We start from the raw sequence: 25,190 nt of genomic DNA on the forward strand, positions 1-25,190 counted from the left end.
CTATCAAAACCCTTCAAATGGCATGCCATATAGGTAAAATAATAAGCAAGCTATACACTTATTCAATCTTCACTACTGCCTGTTGTTCCTATTTTGTAGCTAATGTAAGTCTTGGGGAATTTCAGTAACTTGGTCAAGACCAATGACTTGAAAGGGGTGGAACTGTTTTTGTATTTTTTTCCTTTTGGTGAATTGGGGTTTGAAATCAAGGCTTTGTGATTGTGCCCCTTGACCACGACTCCAGACCTTTTGCTTTTTAGGTTATTTATTAGATAGGGTCTTACTTTTTGCCCTGAGTCAGCCTGGGACCATGATTCTTCTGATCACCTCCAGAATAGTTGGGATTACAGATATGAGTCACTGAGCCCTGCTCTCCCATCCAAGTACTAACCAGGCCTGACCCTGCTTAGCTTCCGTGATCAGATGAGATCGGGCACATTCAGGGTGGTATGGCTGCAGACTGAGCCCAACTCTTTATTTTGCATGTATGTAGTGTCCTAGGTCACTGTGTAGTTTTAGTAGTGGTGACGGTGGTGATGCTAATCCAGCCAGCAAACATTTATTGAGGGCTTACGTGATAGACCTTTCTGTGTGTTATCCTATTGAATCTTCAGAATCATTCCATGAGATAAGTAGTTTAAATATATCCTCCTTTTATATCTAAGGAAAATGAGGCCCAAAGCAGCAAAGGTTACATTCTTACAAGGTTATCTCATTCAAGCTTGTAGGTTGCAGAGCCAAGGATTCCAATCCAATGGGACCAACTCTGAGTCTATGCTTTTCTTATATACCTGTCCTCCTTGATGACTCCATCCTAGTCCTCATAGAGGTGGCTCTGCCCTCAGGTGGCTATTATGACATGTGGGCTTTCAGACATTGCTTTAGAAATTGGTCCTTTAAACTCACCCCAGCCTCCTAAACCTGCCAAGGACATAAGTTGGCACCCATGGGAGGCAGCAAGTTGACAGCATGGTGTTCCCAGTACCATGTAGTCTATCATCCCTGTGTAATTATGTAATGACATATATTCCTGGTAGAACAAAATGTATCTTCGATTTGTTGTTCCCTGCTGCACATACAAAACAATGATCTGATCTGAAAGTCCAAAATGCTGTCTTTCAAAAGGCCCTATGAATTGACAGTATATTGAACAATGCTAAAGACAGAATTTGTTTTTGAGAGATGTGTGTATGAGAGAGGAGAGAGGAGAGAGAGAGAGAGGGGAGAATTGGCAGGGTGCAGGGTGGGGAGATTCTAGCTTGGTAGTCAGCTGAGTCTATATTCCAAGGAACTGAGATGCCACTCAGTTGAGCCAATGATTGGCCTGAAGGAAGGAGGAACCAGGCAAGGCTTCCCTTAGCAACAAAGTTAGACTATTAAGAATATGAGACAGCAATTCTGAGTTATTTGCTAGATATTTAGGGTTCTTTGTAGGAAAATGTAAAGAACCCATGTACTCATCTCTCTGGGACACTGTGGCATGCACAGCACCGCTTTGCTTACTCTTAGAGATGGAAGACATGTTCTCCTCTTTCCAGACATTTAGCATTCCTGAGTTCTTTGTCTCCCTTGGTCAAAGAAGTTGATTCCAAGCAGAATGAGTCCATGGTCTTTTCAAAAGCAACTGTCCTCAGGGATTACGATGTGGGGTGTTAGAGACTCTTGCTGTTGTGTCATGAGAGAAAGCTTGCAGTTGACTCTGTTATGAAGTATAGCAGGTCTGAGGGACAGTGCCTGAGATTGTTTGGGCTGCTATGACAAAATGTTACACACTCGATAGCTTATAAACAACAGAAATTTATTTCTTACAGATGTGCATGCTGGGAGGCTCAAGATCAAGTCACTGGTAGACAGTGTGTCTGGTGAGGATTTGCTTCTTAGATAGCTGTCTTTTCACTATGACCTGGCCTGATGGAAAGGACAAGACATCTCTCTCTCTCTTTTTTTTTTTTAATAAGGGAACTAATGCCATTCATAACCTAATCACCTTCTAAAGGCCCCACCTCCTTATACCATCACCTTGGGAACTGGGATTCAACATGAGTTTTGTGGTGGTAGAAGGAGTTGTCACAAACATTCAGTTCACAGCGCAGAGAGTGAATCATTTGAACCTCTGGATTAAAATTCCTTCCTGTTTAAGCCAATCTCATTTGGGTTTTCTGATCTTTGTCATCCCAAATTTTAACAGTAGGGTTGATGGTGACAGATTAGGTCTTTTCAAAGTTAGATTTTCAGGGAAAACCTGAGTATCTGGAAAGCCATGGAGCAAGATGCAAATAGTGCCCTATTTCCAGGGACCATGTGATTTCTAATACCTCTTTTAAAAGAAACACTTATTTCTTTGTTAACAGGAAAATATTATATATACAATTTCAACATTTCCTAAAATTGCAATGCCCATCCACTGATTACACTACTTCTTTGTCTCTACCCCCTCTGTGTTCCAGGTAGAAACCATACATTTGCTCCTCTAAACTCCCAGGACAATTGTGTGAGAGCTCACAGATGTGTGTTCATGCTTACACACACCTCATTTGTCTTCCTCCTGTAAGGTAAGGTTTAGTCTTCTTTCCTGTCAGTTGGGTTAGCATCTTTTCTAACCTAACATGTTTCTAAATTCTCTAATCTTCAGAGGTCAATTGCAGAGTTATTTGTCAAATAAAATAATAAATTTATTGTGATAACTGCAAACTGGGAGATGATGGTGACTAATAGCTTCCAGAGGCAAAATGGCGTCCCCAGAGTCGGGGGTGGGGAGAGTATGAGCCTGTGACAGATGGGCTTTCCTGGTATATTTGCCTCCTGCTCTCACACACACTCACACCATTCACAAGAGAAATAAAATGGGAAGCTTTATTTGAATAAAAGCCCCTCAGGTAGGCTAAAACTTCCACTTAAACCCAAGGTCACATTTGTCCTCTATCTGGCTGCTGTGCTTCTGGATAGGAGCAAGAATTGCATGAGAAGAGGAGGGGAAGCATGGGGCCCTTAAAATGACCGAATTTACTAGCTACCCTGAATTGGCTTCCTATTTCGTCTTGAGGGAAAAATTCAGAGCAAGTGACAAAAAAACTACCTCTGACTTTTAAAAAAATGTGTATGTGTGTGTAATCTTTCTAAAAATCTTTCAAATTGAAGCCTAAAAGAATATGTGTGTGTGTGTGTGGATTTTTTCTGTTGTTGTTTTGGTGCCACCAAACTTCTGCTTTCAATGTTAGTTACATGTGGACCAGATTCTCCTGATGGCATAGCTTAGCATTTATCATGGGTCACAAGATGAATAATGCTAGCTATTGAAATCAAACTGGCCTGTCCTGCTCAAAGGGATTTCTTTTTTTCAGTTCTAAAAATAAGGTCAGTTAAGGTTGTTCTACTGATCAATGTGTGTTCTCATAGCAGCAGAAATTACAGGAGTGGGTGTTTTTCCAAATAGACATATGTTCCACTATCTTTTCATACACTACCAAATAGTTTTATATTCTATCAAAAAAAAACTAATAGTATTTTGCTTATAAAATTTTGGTAACTTTATAATATATACTACTTTTTAAATTGTGAACTTTTAGAAATATCTTTAGACAAACTCTTTGGAAAGAAAAGAGGCTAGTGTAAGGAGCCACTATAGAAACATCACTGAGATTTATTGAATATTTACTTCATTTTTTAAATTTTAATCATGAACCAAGAAGTAAATAAAATACTATTTACTTCCATATTTATCGCTAAAGTAATTCATCTTCTATAATAATATTAGTGTCCTCACACCTATAAAAATTAGTAATACTTACCAGTAAGGTGACAATTTTTAAAACTTTATGTTACAGTGAAAATATTTTAAGTTCATATTCACACTCATGTAGAGATTTATATCATTGTCAATGCACACTATTTTGCTTTGTATATTTGATAAAACCTTGAGTTCTCATATGGAATGACACATTTCTTACATTTAGTTTTACAAGTTTCAGTGAAAAGCTCATTCAATGAATCTACATCAGGTTTTTCCCTCCACATTCTTTAACATAATGTTTTCTTGTTCAAAATACATGTGCTTTTGGCACCGTGAATAATCATTTATTCCTTTATGACTTTGTTTTTTTTCTCAGAACTAGATAGCTTACTGTGAGAACAGCTGAATTTCCTCTCAAGTCATACTCCTGGTGCACATGAGAACAGATGACATATTAAGCTGTTTCCATTCTATGGGGTTCAAGTCACTCACGTGTTAGATGGTCCAGTATTAGAATTTCAGTGTCAGACTTTCACAGGAGGCCCCTCTAAAGACCTTGTTAGAAACCATGTGTCTTTTTAGTGTCCATAGATACTTTACAAGGACAATGATCATAACGTGACCAATACAAAAGGTTATCTTGGACACTGGGAAAGAGCTCTGACTGTGAACAAAAGGGTTGAGTTGAGTTCAGCGTGCCTCTTACTAGCTGTATGACTTTGGGCCAGCCAGCTGGCTTCTGTGAACCTCAGTTTCTCACTTGTTAAATAGAGTAAAGTTATAGGCACTAAACAAGATAAAAAAGCATTTTGAGCCTGGTGTTGTTGGCTCACATCTGTAATCCTGGTTACTTGAGAGGGCTGAGATTGGTAGGATCTTGGTTTGAGGCCAGCCTGGGGAAAAAGCTGGGTGGTGCCTGCTGATCATCCTGGCTACAGCAGGAAGCATGACATAGGAGGCCTGCAATCCAAGCCAGCCTGTGCAAAAAATGAGACTTGTTTTCAAAAATAACCAGAGCAAAAAGAGCTGGGGTGGTGAAGCACCTGCTGAGCAAGCTTGAGGTCCTCAGTTCAAATCCCAGTACTGCCAAAAAATAAAAAAAGCATTTTGAAAAGTATAATACTCTTCGTTGACATAAAGTGGTACGAGATTTGCTATGGACTGAATTTTGTTCCTCCCAAATTCATGTTTGTGTCCTAACTCATAGTGTGGCTGTATTTGGAGACAGGGTTTTTAGGAGGTAGTTAAACTTTAATGAGGGCCTGAGGGTGCGGTCCTAATCCAATAGGATTGTTGACCATATAATGAGAGAAAGCGATTCCTCTCTATTTCCTGTCTCTGTCTCTGGGCGCATGGGTAGAGAGAAGGCAATTCAAGCACACAATGAGATGACAGCCATCAGCAAGCCAGAAAGGGCCCTCACAAGAGCCTGACCACGCTGGCACCCTGACCTTAGACTTCTGTCTTTCAGAACTGTGAGAAAACACATTTCTTTTGTTTATACTGCATAGTCTATGGCATTTCCTTATGGCTGACTTACATGGGGTACAAGAAAAGAATGTTTCTTATGGATAGTGGCCTCCTCTCTAAGAAGATCTGTGCCAAAGAGAAAAAGGAGAGGTCAGGAGAATGGATTTACATTACAAGAGAAAGGCAGGTTAGAACTAATGCAGCTTAGAACGTGGGTCTTCAATGACAGCATCGAACTTCTCAGTGCTGAGTGTTGTGTCTCAGTGTTTCTTGGGCAAGGCATGAAAGATAGAAGCCTTAAGTGTCCCAATTTCTAAAATAAGAGATTTTAACAAAATGATGTTTCAAGATCTTTTTCCTCTTGAAAGTTCACCTGAACTCCATGGTCATTCTTATCCTCCTTGATGAAACAATGGAAAAATGAAGCCTTTTAGATCTCCCTAGCATTGTGGAGTTGTGCACCTTTTAAATTGTGCTGAATTACATCTAGCTCGAATAATATATGCTATTTACTCAGGGGATAGACCTGCTAATTTCTTTCTAGAATTCTCTCAAGTCACCAGGTTTTCTGGTACCTGGTCTTTATTTTAAGCAACTTATAGACAGAGAGGATGCATTTTAAAAATTCAATAGGCAAAAGCTATTTATCCAAGTAAGAATATGCTAAAGTTTATATTTTGAGAAAATATTTTGCTTATTTTAAGACTGGCTTTGTCACAGTTATTTAGAATGTGTGTGCATGTGTGTGTGTACCCGCACACACAAAGTATGGTGGTTTGAATGGTGGTCTCTCACAAGGTATGTCTGCCCAGAACTTAAGAATGTGATCTTATTCTGGAAAACGGTCTATAATTCAGGATCTTGAGACAAGATCATCCTGGATTAACCAGGTGACTGCAAATTCAATGGCACATGTCTTATAAGAGGCAGATGAGGAGAAGACAGGAAGGGCCAAAAGCAGGCACAGTAACACAATTAAATATGCAAGCTATGAATGCTTCTGACCCTGAAGGGAGAGTAGTTATCAGTATGCCAATATGGTTTAGGTTGATTATTGAGAAAAGTCTTCTGCATAAACAGAATTTTAGAAAGCTACAAAGACATGGTAATATTGAGCAAGAGAAGGGCTTCTAGTGTGTACAGGTTCTTCAAGCTCAGTACTCTTGGCATTTGGGGCAGGATAATACATTATCAATTATAATGATATAATATTGACATTAGTAATGATATAATAATGCTATTATATAATACTCTGTGTATTGTAGAATGTTTAGAAGCATCCCTGTCTATCACTCACTGGATGCCAGGAGTTACCCTGCACCACTGCCCTTTTGTGACATCACACCAAAAATGTCTCCAGGCATTGCCAAATGTCCTTTGGTTGATTCCAGCAGGAATCAACCCCTGTTGACAACTGCTGGTTTAAAAGGTGACAAAAAGTATAGATTCTGTGATAAACATGACAAAGTGACTAAGAAAAATATCAACAGTAGAACTAAACCAGCAGAAGTTTTCCTACAGAGGTCCATTTTCCTAGTAGTAATAGTAATCTGACTTCAAACCTAGATAAAAGTGGATCAATATGAGAAAAGGCCTACCATATTCATGATTATTGCCATGACAGTTTTTAATGTCAGAGTATCTTCTATCACAGAAGCCGTTATATGTATACACACATATACATATGCATACACACACATACATACATGTTACACAATGCCAACACACAAACATATGCATACATGTTTGCATGTATGCACATGTGTAAGGAATGTGTATATGCATTCATATATTCGAGTGCTCACTAACAAAGAGGAGTATAAAGACAACATATTTCACTGTCCTGCATGGGAATTCTGAAGTTTGGGGGTATAATAAATAATTTCTAATCATGACAAGTAGATTAAAGCCTTTGAGAAAGCACTTCTTTCAGCAAGGGCCACAAACCACATGTCTAATGAGACCTAACTAAAGCAATAGTGTGGCTATTCTTGCTCAAAGACTCCTCATTTCTCTCAGAAATCTAAGCTTCACCCAGCTAATGGGAAAGCAGGATTCTGCTCTTTCATTGTCCTCTACAAAGTGCTCATTACCTAGTTGGAACTTTGTGATCTTCCCCAAGCACTCCTGTGAGTCATGCCGCCCAGAAGCCCTCTGTTTACTTACGCACACTGTTGCCTAATGTGCTTTATAAGTCATGGGTAATTACAGTGAATCTATCTTTCTAAAGATACACTTGCGGTCAGCTTGGGATCATCCACTTCTAGAAAAATGTTCACAAACTAGAAAACTGTTTCCTTGGAAAATATTTAAATTCTTTCGACTAGAGAAATATTTATTTGCCTTTACCTTCAGAGTGTACATCTGAGAGGATGTAGACAGACTGAAAATTGCCAAGGGCTGTTTCCTGGCTGGGGAGTCAGGCTGACCTGGTTGTCCTGATGGCTCTCTGAGGTCACATGACAAGGACACCACTTCTGGGAGGACACAGGAATCATGAGATAAGCTCTGGATGCAAACCAAGGATTTTTGTGGAGAAACTCTTGTGGTCCCCAGGAGCAAGAGAAGAACTTATAAAGAGAATCTTTTTGAAATTGACTTCTGAAATTAAACATTGTGGATCACAAGTGTTTCAAAGACTGTCTGCAGATGGGAAAAGATTCTTTAGGTTTTAACTGACGAAAAGGTAAATCAGTGCAGAGATGTAGAAAAGTGAATATTGGGCCAACGAATAGCTAAGGGATTTTTTTTACACGGTGTTTTATCTCTTTTGAAAGAAAAACATTTTCAGCAGCTAGGGAATTCTTTTTCTGCTAATAGTACATTCTTATTTTTTGGAATTATTAGCACAGTACTTGTGGTGGAGTGGTACAGTGGTACATAAGGCTGCAGCCCAGTTTGGAGCCATTTCCCACATATGGGTAGTTTGAGTAATAACTCTGTTTTCCTGGAATAATTCTAAGAGGTCCAATTCTGGCTATGGAATGCACTAACAGGCTTTTGAAGGAAAGACACCTGCTCTTGGCCGGCTGCCTGAGGCAACATGGCGTGGCCCCTTCAGTGCGAGCCTGACCACCGGCCTCTGTGTGGATGTTGATCTCATGAGCTGAGTTTTTCCACAGTTAAGTGGAATGAGAAGTTCCTTACCACCCTTACTTTTGCTTGTACAAGTGCTGGGTTTTGCCCACATGAGCAACTCCAAACCCAAAATCTAAGTCTCATTTGTGGTTACTAGAATGGAACCTGATGGAAAATTTGACAATAAATACAAAAAAGCCTTGTGAAAAAAAAAATCTTCTGGTACAGAAATCAGGAAAATATTCAAAGTATAGTGTGCAAGCAAAATGCTTGCTTCTCTAACTTTCACAGCAGCCTACGATGGTGCAGGGGACGTGGGTGACAATAATCACCACTGCCACCATTACCACCTTTCAGCGTGATGCCCTACAGCAGGCATCTGGTCTCTCAGTCCTACCCTCTCTTTGCCCATATGAGGCAGTGCGAGGGGGGTCCCTGCCTCATCATCTCACCTAGTGGCCCTGGCCTGCCACAGTTCCACAGGCCACGTGTCCTAGGGGTGAGTCAGGATCCTTCCTGCCACAGTGCTGTGAGTTCTTCTAAGGCTGCTGAGGCTGGCTGGCCTTGCTCCTTCCCAGGGAAAGTGCCATTGGGACCATCAAAGCCATTCTCATTTAAGAGCAATAAATGTGGAAAACAGGTAACTCTTCTTCGACATGGTCAATTATTGTTTCTCAATCTTACAAACACTTTGCATGAAATCATCTTTAGAAAACTTAGCTAATTTGATCAGAATCACTAAGTCTAAAGTAAAAGTGTATGTTTAGAATACAAACCCCACACACTTCAACTCTCAACCAGGGGGACTTTTCTGGAAATTCTGGAGCATATTTCTTTCAGGGTGCTGGTGTTTGGTTTGCCTTTTCAGCTTTTTGCAAGTTATTCTCATGTATGATTCTCATGGACCTTGTGACTGATCTTGGAGCTGGAGTTCAGCCCCAGCTGACTGTGGGACAGTGAGACTGTCCTTCCTGAATGCCTCCATCCACACTTAGTTGTGGGTCTGGAATTCAAACCCAGTGCTGTCAGACCTATGTTTGCTCCCAAAGTAGACCACCATCTATCTTGCATATGTTGCTCCTCTCCATTTTGAAAATGAAATCTAGCTGTTTTTCACAGTTGCTTGTCTTCCTTTATTCTTTTTCTTCCATAGTTTGAAACAGATAAGTCATCTAAAAGAAACACTCTGGGGGCTTTAAGAGGCACTTAGGTAGAAGTGATGGAGGACGAGGGCTCTGGGGTGGACTCTTGCTCTCAGTGGTCACTTTCCACAATGACCAGGCAGGTGACTTGACCACCAAGAAGAAATATGGACTCTACCTTGTTCTTGTTCCACGAGTAAAATGGTTTATTCATAGCTTACTCACCAAATTATTGAATTCAATCATTCTTTTTCTTAAAAGTTTTTTTCTTTTTAATTGTAGTAAAATATACATAAGATAAAACTTACTTTTTTCACCTTTTCTAAGTGCATACTTCAGTAGCAGTAAGTGCTATCATAACATATTCTAATCCTTTCTACCACTAATGGCTGTTAAGGTGATTTCCAAAGTTTAAAAATTTGTCATTGTGGCAAGCGCTATTAATGTAAGTTTTGATCTCTTAAAATTTTAAGAGTGTTTTTGACTACAGGTTCAGTGTTGTACAGCAGAGCTCTGGAACTTACTCATCTTGTTTAACCAAAAATATTTGCAAATTTATTAGTGACTCCATGTTTCTCCCCCTCTCAAATTCTATGAATTTGCCTAGTTTAGCTACCTCATGTAAGTGGAATTGTGCAGTATTTGTCTGCCTGTGACTGGCTTGTTTCACTTAGCAAAATGTCCTCCAGGTTCACCCATGTTCTCACAGATGGCAGGATTTTCTTCTTTTTAAAGACTGAATAGTATTCCATGGCATGTGTATACCACATTTTTCTTTATTCATCTGTTTATAGGCATTGCATTGTTTCCATATCTTAGCTAATATGAATAATGCTGCAATAAACAATGTAGGAAAGTTAGTATCCATTCCAACTCTTCATTTCAGTTCTTTTGGTTAAGTTCCCAGGAGTAAAATTGTTGGATCATATGGTAATTTTATTGTTAATTTCTTGAGGAATTTCAATACTATTTTTCATAGTGGCTGTACCAATTTACACTCCCTCCAAAAATGTACAAGACTTTCCTTTTTTCATATACTTTCTGACTCTTGTCTTTTGTTTTGTTTTGATGGTAGAGGTGTGAGATGATATCTTGTGGTTTGGATTGATTTCCCCTGATGATTAGTGGTGTTGAACATTTTCTCATATGCCTGTTGTATGTCCTCTTTAGAGAAATGTCTGTTCAAATTGATATCCCATTTTAAAAATCAGGTCACTAGTTTTATTGTTAGTGAGTTGTATGAGTCTCTAATATCCTGGAGATCAACCTCTTGTCAGACAGGTGGGTTACAAATGCTTTCTCCCGTTCCATCAGTGGCTTTTCATTCTGTTGTTTCCCTGTGATTGCATTGTTCTGCTGATGTTTCTTTTCTGTTTTCTCCGAAAAGTTTTATAGTTTTAGGTCTTACATTTATACCTTTCATCTGTTTTGAGTTTATTATTGTGGATGATAAGAAAAGGATCTAATGTCATTTTTTTGCATGTGGATGTCCAATTTTTCCAATACTATTTCTTAAAGAAACTATTGCTTCCCTCTTGTGTATTTTTAGCAATTTTGTTGCAAATAAGCTGATTATATATAGATATATTTGTTTCTGAGTTATTCTGTTCCATTAGGTCTATGTGTTTGTTTCTATGCCAGTGCCATGCTGTTTCAATTGCCTTAGCTTTTTAATACATTTTGAAATCAGGAGTTGTGATGCTTCTAGCTTTGGTGTTCCTTCTTAAGATTGGCTATTTGTAGCTTTTGTAGTTCTACATGAGTCATAGAATCGTTTTTATATTTTTGTAAAAAATACCACTGGGATTTTGTTAGGGATTGCATTGGATTTGTGGATCACATTGAACAGTATGAGCATTTAAATAGAATTAAGTCTTGTAATCTGTGAACATGCAATGTCTTTCCATTTGCTTGTGTCTTCTTTAAATTCTTTCATCAGTGTTTTGTGATTTTTAGTATTTTTAGTATACAAGTCCTTCTTTCCTTAGTTAAGTTTATTCCTCAGTGTTATATTCTCATGGGTGCTGTTGTAAAGAAAATTTTCTTAATGTCCTTTTCAAGTAGTTTGTTGTTAGTGTAAAGAAATGGAATAATTTTTGTATATTGATTTTGTATCCTACAATTTTATTTAATTTATTACTTTGAACAGTTTTTTTTAATTTGAGAAATCTGCTTTATAACGTGATAACTATAGTTAATAACAATGAATAGCAGTCCATCCTTAGTTTCAGTTCTGCTTTTATTTACCTCCAGCCAACCATAGTCTGAAACTATTCCATGGAAAATTCCAGAAACAAATAATTCATAAATTTTAAATTATGCACCATTCTAAGTAGCATGCTGAAAATCTTGTGCCATCCCACTCAGAATACGGATCTGTGTTTTGTCCTGCACATCCATGATGTGTATGATACCTGACAAGTTTTCTTTGTTAATAGGTTCTTTAGGAATTTTCTCTATGTAAGACCAGGTAGTCTGAAAATAGGGACAGTTTTCCTTCTTTCATCCCAATTTGGATGCCCTTTATTTCTTTTTCTTGCCTAGTTGCTCTGGCTAGGTCTTCTAGTACTATGTTGAATAGAAGTGATGAGGGTGGACATCCTTGCCTTATCCCTGATTTTAGAAGGAAAGCTTTCAGTTTTCTGTTGTCAGTATTATGTTAGCTGTTTGCTTTACATATGTGGACCTTATTATGTTGAAGTATTTTCATTCTATTTCTAATTTATTGAAATTTTTATCATGAAAAGGCACTCAATTTTGACAAACATTCTTTCTGAATCTATTGAGACATTCATGTGACTTTTATCCTTTCTTCTTTTTTTTTTTTTCAATACTGAGGTTTTGAACTCAGGTCCTCACATTTGCTAGGCAGGCGCTTTACCATTTGGGTCATATTTCCAGTCCTTTTTTCTTCAGTTTATTTTTCAGGTAGTAGCTTGCTTTTTGTACAAGGTTAGCCTTGGACTGAATTCCTTCTACTTATGCCTCCTGATTAGTGGGATTATAGAAACTAATCACTATGCTCAGCTTGTTTGTTGATATGGAGTCTCATCAACTTTATTTTGCTGGAGTGGGGGGGCAGGACTGTCCTTGAATCATGATCCTCCCAATCTTTGCCTCACAAGTAGCCAGGATTGGATATTCCCATATCCACTGCACCTGGTAATTAGCCTTTATTCTTTAATGTTGTTTATACATTTGACTTTTGTATGTTAAACCATCCTTGCATTCTAGAGATAAATCCCACCTGATCATCATGTATGATCTCTTAAATTTGCTATTGGATTTGGTTTGCTAGTTGAGGAGTTTTGCATCTGTGTATAGGACAGATAGTGGCCTGTAGTTTTTTTGTGGTATGTTTGTCTGGCTTTGGTATCAGGCTAATGTTTGGCTCCTAAAATAAATTTGGAAGTAGTCCCTTCTCTTAAATTTTTGTAATGGTTTGAGAAAGAATGGCATTAAGTTTTCCTTAAATGATTGGTAGAATTTATCAATGAAGCCATCTGGTCCTAGGCTTTTCTTTGTTTGGAGGTTTTTGATTATTGATTCAATATTCATATTCACACTTTCTGTTTCTTCACTAATTGTAGTCATTTCTATGCCTCTAGAAATTTATTTATTTATTTTAGGTTATCCAAATTGTGGGTGTACAATTATTCAGTCTCTTACGATCTTTTTTTATTTCTGTAGCATCAGTTATAATGTCTCCTCTTTCATTTCTGATTTTATTTATTTGGGTCTTGTCTTTTTTATAAGTCAAGCTCAGGATTTGTGAATTTGTTTATCTTTTCAAGATACAGACTCTTAATTTTGTGTATTTTTCTGTTTTCTATTCCATTTATTTCTTCTCTAATATTTGTTGTTTTTGTCTTGCTAATTTTGGGCTTATTTGTGCTGTTACTGGTTACTTAAGGTATGAAATTAGGCTGTTTATTTGTGATCTTTCTTCTTGAGTGCCAGTGTTTATCACTATGAGCTTCCCATTGATTTTGCTGTTACTGCATCTCATAAATTTTCATATGTTGTGTTTTTATTTCACTTGCCAAATATTTTCTAATTTTATATTTTATTTCTTCTTTGACTGACTGATTGTTCATGTGTATGTTGTTAATTTACACATATTGGTAAATTTTCCAGTGTTTTCTACTATTGATTTCTAGTTTCATTCCACTGGGGTCTGCAAAGATACTTGGCATGGTTTCAAATTTGTCAATACTTGTTTATTATGTGATCTATTCATGTGAGCTTGAAAAGAGAATGGTCTGTATATATCTGTTAGGTACATTTGATTTATAGTGTTATTCAAGTGTTCTATTTCCTTATTGATCTTCTGTTGAGATAGTTTTTCTATTTTTGAAAGTGGGGTATTAAACAATTATCTATTGTCATTGTATTACTATCCTTTTCTCCCTTAATTTCTGCCAATATTTGCTTTATGTATTTATGTACTCTGATGTTGAGTACATACATAGTTATAATTGTATATCTTCCTAATGAATTGATCCTTTTATTATATTAATTATATAATATTATTACCATTTTATATCATTACATATTATTACATAATGACCTTTTATATAATAATTTTATGCTAATCTTCTCTCCTCATACACTTTGTTACTGTTATCATAGTTTATACCTATTCATTTGTATAGCTTTTAACATATTTTATTATAGTTGTTTGTAATTCTTTTGTCTTTTAGCTTTTATACTAGAATAAAAAGTGATTTATTCCCCACATTACAGTAATACATTTTTCTGTATTTCCATATATATTTACCTTTACCAATGAGTTTTATACTTTCATATTTTATCATGCAGCTGTCTAATATTATTTTGTTTCAACTTGAAGAACTTAGTTTAGTATTTCTTTCAAGTCAGATCTAGTTGTGTAAAATTCCTATAGTTTTTGTTGTCTGGGAAAGTCTTTATTTCTCTTTTATTTTTGAATACTAGCTTTGCTGGGTATAGTATTCTTTTAGCATTTTGATTCTATCTCTCCATCCCTTCTGGCCTATACAGTTCCTGCTGAAAAATCCACTGATTGTGATGTTGGGTTTACCTTTATGTGATGAGTTGCTTTTCTCTTGTTGCTTTCAAAAACCTCTGTCTTTGATTCTAACAATTGGATTATAATGTGTCTTGTGAATTTCTTTGGATTCATCTTACTTGGTGTCCTTTAGACTTCTTGGATCTAGATGAGCATTTTCTTACTCAAATTTGGGAAGTTTTCAGCCATTATTTCTTTGAATAAGCTTTCTGGTGCTTTCTTTTTCTCTTCTAATACATCCATATGCATACATTGGTTCTCTTGATGGTGCCCCATAGGTCCCTTAAGCTTTATTCAACTTTTTACATTTTTTTCTCCTTTGAATTAGTTCCAGTGACCTCTTTGAATTCAGTGATCCTTTCTTCTGCTGAATCTAGTCTGTTCTTGATCTTCTCTAGTGAATTTTTCAGTTCAGTCATTATGTTCTTCAGCTTCATGATTTTAGCTTGGCACTTTTTTGTATCTTCTATCTACTCATTGAAAGTCTCATTTAGTTCATGCATTGTTCTCTTGACCTTGGTGGGTATCTTTAGAACAGTTATTTTGAGTTTGCTGTTATGTAAAATGTGAGAAAAACCAGCTTTGGTGAGTATTATTTCATGTTTGTCTAGGATATGGGAGCCTTTCGATTTATTTCTGGATTTATTAGAAAGGAAATTTGTGAATTGCTGCATAGTAGGTATCTTTGTAAGGGAAAGAAGGATTCAGGATGTTCAATTTTTTCCATTTTGCTGATGCCTGAGCATAATCCATTTTTGACAAAGAAAATGTTACTACAATTTATCATTATCACCTTTACACAGTTGAGTTGGCTTTTTGTTGTCAAGGTCAATAAAGAGATTTTATTTATTTATTTTTATTACTTTTTTTCAATTTTTTTGATAGTTTTAATCTATGAAATTTACCTTTTTTAAATTCATTTATTCACATGTGCATACATTGTTTGGATCATTTCTCCACACTGACCTCCACTCCCACCCTTTCCCCCCAACCCCCTTGCTTCCAGGCAGAACCTGTTCTTCCCTTATCTTTAATTTTGTTGAAGAGAAGACATAAACATAATAAGAAAGACAAAGACTTTTTGCTAGTTGAGTTAAGGGTAGCTATACAGAGAGATTCCTAGCATTGCTTTCATGTACAAATGTGTTACAACCCAAGTTGATTCATCTCTAACTGATCTTTACACTGGTTCCTGATCCCCTTCTCAGGTTGACCTTTGTTGCTTTAAGGTTTCTGTATTAGCTACTCTGCAGTGGGGACATCAAATGCTTTCATGTTTTAGGTTTTCTATCTATCCCCATACCTCCTGTATGTGCTCTCCCCTTGTCATGTGATCCAAGTCCAACAACATTACTGTATTTGTCCTAGATCTAAAGTCCCTATATGAGGGAGAACATACAATTTTTGGTCTTCTGAGCCTGGCTAACCTCGCTCAGAATGCTGTTCTCCAGTTCCATCCATTTACTTGCAAATGATAAGATTTCATTTTTCTTCATGGCTGAGTAAATTCCATTGTGTATAAATACCACATTTTCTTGATCCATTCGTCAGTAGTGGGGCATCTTGGTTGTTTCCATAACTTGGCTATTGTGAATAGTGCTGCAATGAACATGGGTGTGCAGGTGCCTTTGGAGTAGCTTGTGTTGCATTCCTTTGGGTATATTCCCAGGAGTGGGATTGCTGGATCATATGGCAGATCTATGTTTAGATTTTTAAGAAGCCTCCAATTTTTTTTCCAGAGTGGTTGCACTAGCTTACATTTCTACCAGCAGTATACAAGAGTTATTGTTATTGGTGTTTTTGATGATGGCTATTCTAACAGGGGTGAGGTGGAATCTTAGTGTGGTTTTGATTTGCATTTCCTTTATGGCTAGAGATGGTGAGCATTTTTTTTTTCATATGTTTTTTGGCCATTTGAATGTCTTCTTTTGAGAAAGTTCTGTTAAGTTCAGTTGCCCATTTCTTTATTGGTTCATTGATTTTGCAAGAGTTTAGTTTCTTAAGTTCCCTGTATATTCTGTTTATCAGTCCTTTGCCTGATGTAAAGCTAGAATATATTTTCTCCCACTTTGTGGGTGGTCTCTTCAGTTTAGAGACCATTTCTTTTGTTGTGCAAAAACTTTTTAATTTTATGAAGTCCCATTTGTCCATTCTTTCTCTTAGTTGCTGGGCTGCTGGGGTTCTATTGAGGAAGTTCTTGCCTATACCTATTACTTCCAGAGTGTTTCCTGCTCCTTCCTGTACTAACTTCAGTTTCAGGTCTGATATTAAGTTCCTTGATCCATTTTGAGTTGATACTAGTACAGGGTGATAAACATGGATCTAGTTTCAGTTTCTTGCAGATGGATAACCACTTTCCCAGTAACATTTGTTGAAGAGGCTGTCTTTTCTCCATCGTATATTTTTGGCACCTTCATCAAATGTAAGGTGGGAATAAAGGGATTTTAAAGGTAGCTGGGGTGGGGAGAGGAGTAGTAAGGCAGTAAGTGTTCTTTTCCTCTATACTGTGTATCCTTTTCTCTTCCTCTGAATTTTTTTTTAAATTAAATTGGAAGGTCTCCATAAACCTGTCTCTTAGTGCTTATAGTAATTGTATAGAGCAAATTCAACCAGGCAAGAGCAGTTTTTAAATTTGCATTTTGAATTCATAAATCCAATGAGATACCTGGAATGGTGATTTTGGCCTACCTCCATCTTCCTTTCTTATCTCTGGAGGTATATGATCTTCAAAATAGAAATTTATATAAAACAGAAGCTATTTAACCAATTTATAGCCATTTCTCTTTTTCTTTTTAATTTCTCTGATCATTTCATATAGTTTCTTAATGGAAATTCTTGAAGCTTTAAAAACATTCTGAGGATCCTAATAAAAACTTTTGTTCATTTGTCTTATCTCTATAAATTTCCATTGCAGAAATTCTAAGCTCTTCAGTTTTGCTTGGCCACAGCTAGTTTTTTAGTACCCTTTTACTTTTTTTTCTGGATGTGATTATAAGAAAGATAAAGATACTAGGCTTAGATTCTTAAATGGTTGATTTTCCTGAAACACTGGGCAAATTTCTTTAAGCAGTAATCATAAAGAGTAAAAGACATTTCTGACTGGTTGTAAACCACGTGCATGACCCCAGCATGGTGCTGCACCTCTACCTGGTCTCACTGGAGAATGAACCCACACAGTATTCTTTCAACTAATGTTCTCTTTCTTAGTTCTCTTTCATTAGTATTCTTTCAACTAATGTTCTTTAGATGAATGGTTAGCTTTGGAAGAAAAAGAATCAGATAGTATTTACTTCTGGATACTTTAATGTGATTCTGCCTGGAAATTTTACATTTTAAACATTTGAGCTTTGTTAAACCAAAGGTATTAATGTGTAACCAGTGGAATGGTACAGGAAATGTCAAATATGCACTTTATACTCTGAGCAAGTGTGGAATTACACAGCTGTGAGTAATAGAGACTCCACACCCCACCATATCCCTACCAAAAACCAATTGCCCAAATAAATTAGGAGTCATTTTTTATCTTATGCAAAGACAGAGTGAGAGGTAGGTGGTCTCTACCTGGCATGGCAATTTTATAACAAACTAAGGACTTGGGCTTTTACTTCTCCATACTTGGGATGTACCTCTTGTCCTCACTTTGCTAAGATGGCATCTGGAGCCCAAGCCAATCTGTATGTAAAGGGGCAGAAGAAAGGTAAAAAGAACATGTCCCAACTACAGTTTTTAAAGGGTTTTTGAAGTTCTGTCTTGTCCTTTCTGCTCATATACCATTGCCAGAAGTATTTCTTGTGAATACTCCTTGCTGGAAAATGCTATTGCTTATCGTCATCACCATCATTGTTATTATTATTATAACTGAGCACATTAAAACCCTGAAAAAAGGGGTTCTATTAAAAGGGAAGAGGGAGAGTAGATTGGCTATTGGAGAGGTACTGGCAACTTTTTACTCTCTTGTCTATAATAGGGTTTTAATATCTTAGTTAGAAAAACACTTCATAGAACAGAATCAACTCCCAATTGATTCTTTATGTTCCCATAAAGTCTCCCAAATAACTTGTTTTGATTTGTCTTTTCTTCTGGACATCCCCATTATAGAACACATTCTGTGGGGTTGGGAAGGCTAATAGTGAACTCTTCAGTTTTGTCTATCTATAGTTATTTTTGAAGCATTTTCCATCACTAAGGCCATTTATAGTTAAACCCATTTCTACTGGTAAAATATCCCATCTAACAACCTGAAGCATTAAACACCTCCTTAAACCTACTCATATGGTTTACTCTTTAGCTTACAACATGGTTTACACCATCCTCCCAAAGAGGCAGTCAAATTGATCATATCCACCTGTTACCCTTGTGTAGAAACTCACAGCATCCCCCCACCTTTCAACTGCTGGAAGACTTACTTTGAAGTCACCATTTACTAAGCCATCCTGGTAGAAGCAGTGATTCTTCAGTTTACCTTATAAACTAAAATATTTGCCTGTGAATTTCTAAGCTTGTTCATTTTGATATTAATCTAATTCCTCAACCTTGATTTTACATATTTCAAATTTGTGTTCTTAGTTCCTTAGTTCTCTGTGTGAGTTTTTCATTATAAACAGTTCTGTCTTTTCATTATAAACCCTGGGTTATTGTCTTTACTATCCCATTGCCTGCTAAAAGTAGGATAAAGTGATTTTCCTGCCACATGAGCTGTAAGGTAAGTTATTCCTTTATTCTTACCATTGCTAAATTTCCTGACTTTGGCAAGAGATCACAGAAAAACTATAGACTATAATCACACTGCCTGCAGTCTCACAGGTCTGGCCAGAAACACTTTCTGTTCCAGACCCCTATCCCCTTTCACATGGTTCCCCAATCATGTAAATTCATTCTCCTATCCTTTGCTTAGTGAATTTCTCCCTTCTTTCTACATTATTAGCTTAATTCCCTTCACTCATTTCATGTTTTTGAAATTATCTTCAATGATGAAGTCAAAGAGAAGTCAAGAAGAAAATGTTATAACGGTTTTTTAAAAGAAAATTATTTAACATAGTTAATATGCTTTAACTATGTAAACCTTTTTAAAGTTCTTATGTCTATGAATTTTTGGATTTCCTATACTTACATTTTTTTATACCAAATAAATCTAAACTTTATTAAATTGGTCCGGCTTTGATGAGTGAATTGAGCTCTGAAGCGTGATTCTTTGGAGGGAGGCATAGATCAGCAAAATGATTTCCTTTTCTCTATGCATGGAAAGCATTATGCCACATTTAATAAGTGCCTACTGGAATTCCTAACTGCAGTTAAATCATGTTAGCATTTTCCTTGGGGTAGAGGCAGAGTGGTTAAGCCTGCTGGATGATTTGATATAGGTGAAAACTTGGCGGGGAGCCTTGTAACCTCAGGCTGTGAATCTGAGCTCAGCCACATTTCTACACATCCCCCCAGCATCCCTTATTTTACATATGAGGGACTAAGTTTTAAAGAGGTGGTGGAATTATTCCTATTTTCTGAAGAACTGAACAGAGCTATAAGAGAGAAACTTTCAAGTTCTCTGTGGGATGAAAATAATTCTTCCACTGCTGCAAGACAGTGATGATGGACGATCCATGTGCAAAGAGGAAAGCCGCTCAAAGGGCTAGAAAAATCATCACAAGTGTTTTTCACCTCTTCCTACCATAATGTGTCAGTGTAATGGCTCCCATTCTTTCTTGATTTTAGAAAGTGCCACATTAAAGCAAGGTAAATTGATTCAGAAGCTTTGCAGTGCTAATGTTTGTACACAGTGTTAAAGAGTCTCAGAAGTTCCTTTTCTTGATGGTCCACTTACAGAGAGAACTGGTTTTGAGGAAGAGTCATGGAGTTTGGTTCTGCCAGAACCTTGGACCAGTTACATATCCTTTTTGAGTCCCACTTTTCTTGTCTGAAAAAATGGGGAAAAAAAATCATGTCTAAATTGCAGGGTTGCTGAGATGGTTAATGATGCTTCACTGGTGATATTATATTTTCTTAACAAAATCATTGTTTACACTAGTACTGTACATTTATTTAAAATCTAAATCATATAAGTTAGATGACTGCAATTAAGATTTTCTTAGTAGAGATTCTATTTTTTTGTAATACACAAAATATTAGCATGTATTGGAAGATAGAAGTATATCTTCAGGGTTAATTTCTAGTACTGAAATTGCTGCTTACATTTTTTAATTTGGTAATTTTTAGCAAACTCCTCTACAAAAATGCTGCACAACTTTCAGTTTAATGTATAGAAGTATCTATTTCTATGCCTTGATATGGACTGGATATTTTCAGAGTTTTAATTAAGGGGTCACAGTGAGAAGTAAAAATCATGTATTATTCTAACAAGTAATCAGTATAGGATTTAAACCCCAAAGTGCCAGAGCCTGGTTCACACACACACACGTGTGTGTGTGTGTGTGCTTGTATTAATAACATGACTACATTTCTCCTTCTATTGGCTCATTCTTCATTTCAGTAGTTAACTTCTGGGTGTAAATACTTCCTTTTATTCCCATCTCCCCCAGTTTCTTATTTCTTTCCAGGTTTTTGCAGAGGGTCAAATCTCTTAGCCCAAAGTAACACAAACAAGGACAAGCAAATCCTCTAGCACAGTCCCGGGTTGCCAGAGAAACTTCTCTGGCTGATCTCATATAAATTCAGAAGAGATCAGTGATACTTGAATGTGAAAAATAAAAATCAATGTATTCTCTTCAAAAGGGTCTCATTTTTAGCTCTGGATGGGACCAGAAATTTTGTTCTTAACAAATACACACAAATGAGGCAGGCAGCCCCAACAACACTGTTTAGGATTCAAAATGCACAAAACACCAGTAGAATAATGTGTTCTTGGGAGAGAAGAGAACCACTCTTCCACAGCTGTTACTAAACCAGGTTCCTTTTATGCTCATATGTGACAAGTAGGCTGTGGACAGACATCTGAACTTCCCCAGCGACTGTGTACTCTTTGCTTTGGGAGGGGCAGCTAAAAAGTCAACACTTGATGACAGTAAAGAAAACATTTTATAGGAACAGTTCTCATTCAGTAACCTGAAAACAATGTTATTGGAGGCCCTTTGCCTGGCAACATCACACACCTACCAACTGTTCTCCTCACTTCATGCTACTGAGACTCCTGTGATTCCAACTGAATTGGCAAAACTCTACCAGGGACAAAATTGGAGTTGTGGTGTTAAAATTATGGCTGGGAAGAGGAAGGAGAGAAAAGGAACATTCAGAATTAGATCTTAAGCTGGGCACTGACGGTTCAAGCCTGTAATCCTAGGTGCTCAGGATGCAGAGATCAGGAGGATCATGGTTGGTAGCCAGTCCTGGGCAAATAGTTCACGAGACCCTATCTTGAAAAAACCTGTCACAGAAAAGGGCTGGTGGAGTGGCTCAAGGTGTAGGCTCTGAGTTCAAACCCCAGTACTACACATACACCTTAGAGTTTTTCAGGTCTTTAACCAAGTTTGTGGATGTTGCTATTAACTGATTCAACAGGCCTGGCTGATGGCTTCTGATTCTTCTTGCTTGCTTACTCTGAACCTAGCGCAGTTCCCAGTGTATGGCATCTAGTCAACAGCATTTCCTGAGTGTTCCTATGTGTACACACTCCTTCAGCAGATCTCTATTGACATTCTCACTCTGGGCAGCCATGAAGGCCTTCAGGATAGAGTGCTGAGCAAGATGGTTCTGGTCTTTGCTTTCCCAGGCTTTACACCAAATTTCACTACAAACTAAAATTATGTCAAGTACTACAGAGAATGTAAGAGCTTCAGTAGGAATAATCAATTTAACTGGGAAATCAGAACTAGAAAAGTGTTCCTTCAGAGCACCCCAAACCAAAAAAATTAACAAATCTTTTCAGACAAAATGGTAATCTATTTCAAGGTATTTTTAGTCACTATAAAGAAAACTATCCTAGAATTGACAGAGTTTATCTTTTAGAGCAATTCTATAATGTATAGGCTTCCGATCAAAAGCTCCGGGATTTGTTCTTATAGATAAGCAGGTATTTTTGTTTCTTTTTGCCCAGTGGCCAGGCATATGCTAAATTCTCTGTGATCCTTAGATAATCAGTGCTAATTTTAGGCCCCAGACATGGCTTTCAGCAAGTGTGTTCATGTGCTCACCAGGGTGTGCTCTGGGAAGTATGATCTAGACAGCATGGTCACTACTGTCTGGAATTATGATCTGATTTTCCTGAGCAGCGTGAGTATAGACAGATGATTCTCATGGATGGGTGGCTGTGATCAGCTTGAATATCCTTGTGTGATTGCTTTAATAGATATCTCTTTGCCACCATATTTAGGGACATCTGCTGTTTGGAGGTCCTGTGAAATAAATTAATCTGCAATCTGATCAGTCTGCGTGTGTAACCTGCATACTCCCTTTCTTTGCCCCTATGCAAATGTGTAGTTATTAATACTCATTAAAGTCCTCCAGGGCTGCTGGCACAGTGACATAATTAAGAATGTGCTTATCCTCAGGGAACAGGTTTAGAATAGGCTTATGATTTGTACATGTTGTAAGTGCATGGCCCCAGAAGTGGTTGTGGAATTGCTAAATGACTAATCCCCAAAGAGTCAGTCAGATGAGTAATACTCACATTTGAGTATATATAAAAATAAGAATATTTGTAAGGAATGGATATCTTTTGGCATCTAGAGTGAAAGGTTGGAAGAAAAGGCTTATACTTGTCAAAATCTGCTGACCCCTCTTTGGTGTTCTGGAAAGTGATCTCGTAATAGCTCAGAATTTCTGAAATGGCTTAGTGATGGTCCACAGCAGCTCAACACAAACACTTTAAATGGCTAATCTGTCCCAGAGACACTGGTGGATGCTAAAAGGTGATTTAAAAATGAATAAGATGAAGTTTCCATCCTCAATATCTCATCAATCTGAGGATTTTGTGGAATATAGATCATAATGCAGATTGACCAGTATCAAGATCATTCACTCTAGCATTGCTTTCCACGTAGTACACCATTGGGTATGTGTGGCTTATTACAGTGGAGTTTGGGGAAAGGTGAGTAACACCAGCTTTGACGTGGTGGCCAAAAGAACACAACCTCATTTTACAACTGTCCTAAAAATTTAATATGTAAGGTAACTAAACAACCTGGAGTTGAAGTCTGTCTGTGAGTTATTGTATTGATCCTCTATTTACTCTTTAACATATGGCCTTCCCATGTGGCCTCCTTGTCTGACCTTTTCTCTTCATTCTCTACTTCTCTCTTACACTGTATCTGTTGTCTTCCGGCAGCTGAGAAGACTCAAAGAAAAGAACTCTGATTATTTAAAAAAAAAAAAAGTCAGCATATTTGCCCCCAGATATTCTCTGAATGGCCATTTGGATACAGTAGTTATTGCATTGTTTATTTCAAAGCAGAAATGTCCCTTTTCCATCAAGGAAAGGTAGGTGAGGGAGGGGATATGAGAAGCAGGAATCAGAATTCTGCTGTTCTGATATCAGTTTTATCACTTTAGGCAGCAAATGTAATTTGGTCTGCCTAGAAGCCTCTTGGTAGAAGAGACTTTATGGTGACACTGACTTCCTGTGAGAGGTAAGAGGAAACTACCTGAACCACTACTCACACAAGTGCCCAAACAATTGTGCTGGTCAAAAAGTAGCCCTTGACAAGCTTACTCATAAGATCTTACTAGTAGCACTACTACAGATACCTGAATGATATCATGTTGAGCACACAGAATGAGCTAATTGTCCTCACTTTGGAGTTTCCTTTGTTCTTAGATATTTTTGAGATTCCAGGTTTATACCAATATTTGCAAAAGTCTGCTTTTTTGAGATTTATGCTTTCTTAGTTATTAAGCATTGATTAAACTTAGAAGCACTAGATTTTAGGCTCAGTGCAAGGTGTATAAGTTAGAGAAGAAATAGTTCCAAGGAACATTTCCCAAGGAAATGTGACAAGTACTGTGATATACACAAGGTCTGGAGAGAACACAGAGAAGAAAACAGAACCAAGTGTGTAAGGGAATGATATTATAATTCCTTCCTGAAGGAATTAGAGGATATTAAGGTGGTAGGATGAGAAAGATGGAAAGTTGTTCCAGTGGTTTCATGAGCAGCTGGAAAACTCATGAATGTTGTTTTTGAAAGGCAGGGATCTCATCTTATAAGACCTTATCCATCCTATACGGGACCATGAGATCGCTGAAAACACAGGAGAAGGCATGAATTTCAGTGGATGGGTAGAGAAGTTTTAAAATATAATTAAGTACTTACTTTGCACACAAAACCTAGCTACTGCTTTTTATGAATTGTGTCATTCAGTTCTTAGAATGACAAGGGAATTGAAGCATGGAGCAGCCGGGTGATTTGTTTACATTACACAGTTAATAACCCGGGCTGCTGTGACTTGTGTTCAATCTAACACAGAATTCAAGTTCCTAATTCACTATATTGTATGCCTGATAGTATTTCTAGGCTTTTCTGCTACACCCATAGCTATGATTACCCAATGTTAAGTGATATGAGGCTTACAATGTCTGGACTTTGGTTTTAATAAATTCGACTGCCATATTTTCTCAAGGTTTTAGATGGTATTTCATAAAGGGAATTTGATGAAATGTAAAGGGTACAATCCAAGCTAAGGCATTTGGGAGTGGTATTATTTTGGGGCAAGCTACTTAGCCACTCTGAGCCTTAGTTTCCTCCTAGGTAGGGTAGAGATGAAAATGCTCACCT

At 37.3% G+C, this 25,190-nt stretch overlaps 1 long non-coding RNA gene across 1 annotated transcript in view; it reads left to right on the forward strand.

The window, feature by feature from the left end:
* Positions 1-5,070: 5,070 nt before the first annotated feature.
* LOC141421338 (uncharacterized) overlaps positions 5,071-25,190 on the forward strand; it is a 44,120-nt gene continuing 24,000 nt past the window's right edge. Inside the window, exon 1 of the long non-coding RNA XR_012445931.1 lies at positions 5,071-5,205. This is a non-coding gene — a long non-coding RNA (uncharacterized lncRNA). The remainder of the gene's footprint in view (positions 5,206-25,190) is intronic.

This window comes from Castor canadensis, chromosome 3, assembly GCF_047511655.1.
Source record: "Castor canadensis chromosome 3, mCasCan1.hap1v2, whole genome shotgun sequence".
Lineage (NCBI taxonomy): Eukaryota > Metazoa > Chordata > Mammalia > Rodentia > Castoridae > Castor > Castor canadensis.